Consider the following 1106-nt stretch of genomic DNA (forward strand, 5'->3'; position numbering starts at 1 on the left):
TGGTGGTAGCTCCGGCAGTGGTCAAGGAGGCAGCTCAGGCAGTGGGCATGGTGGTAGCTCCGGCAGTGGTCAAGGAGGTAGCTCAGGCAGTGGGCATGGTGGTGGCTCCGGTAGTGGTCAAGGAGGCAGCTCAGGCAGCGGGCATGGTGGTAGCTCCGGCAGTGGACTTGGTGGTTCCGCCGGACAAGGTGGGGTTGGCGGTAACCACGGAGCTGGCAGCCACGCTGACGCACAGGCACAGGCACAGGCCAGCAGCATCGCTTCCGGAGCGTACACTGACGGTGCGGGGCCGCACGGTGGCCCGCTATGTTGTGGAGAAGGCTACCATCCCGGAGCATTCGGCGCCGCGAACGCACATGCCTCAGCATCTGCGAGTGCCTCCACTTATGCCTAAAGATATTTAATGCAATATTTTTTTCTTAATAATACTTCAATTTAATATTGTATAATTGCGAATGTAACACTTACTAAATAGTATTATAATTTATGTATTTTTCATATTATACATTTCTTATTAACATTTTAATATATAATATTATAATACAAAGCGATTTTTATTTATTATTTGCCACCTAAATTAAAGTAGTTTTACATGGAGAGGTATTAGTTAAATTGTTATTTAACCACTGAATTATACAAAATATTATAAGATGACCTATTATTTCTTTGTGATAAAATTAATTATTCATTCAAGATCCGTTTCTAGTAATTGATACAAAGACTTAACCTACTACCGATAGTTCACACTGCTGAGATACCAACCTTTGAAAAAAAAAGTTAAAAGACGTTTGTTGTACTTATGTTTCGACACTGCCTAAACCCAGTTATAAGATACCCAACTTCATAATTGGATCATATTATTTGTCTGCAAGCATCTTTCTACCATTTTTGTTATTGTTTTCATTCATTTCATTTTTCAAGAGGTAATAATGATATCGACAGACAAAGTGCTTGAGCTAATTATACTAAAGCACGCAATAGCTAAATGCGTTAATCGTATTAAACAATTAAATAGCAATTGTTATGGTGTTTGACGTAATGGAATAATTCTATGGCGAAATTAATATTAACGTATCGATGGTAATTTTTTCTTGGATTTATTATTG

Source organism: Papilio xuthus, unplaced genomic scaffold, assembly GCF_000836235.2.
Source record: "Papilio xuthus unplaced genomic scaffold, Pxut_1.1 DF825946.1, whole genome shotgun sequence".
Lineage (NCBI taxonomy): Eukaryota > Metazoa > Arthropoda > Insecta > Lepidoptera > Papilionidae > Papilio > Papilio xuthus.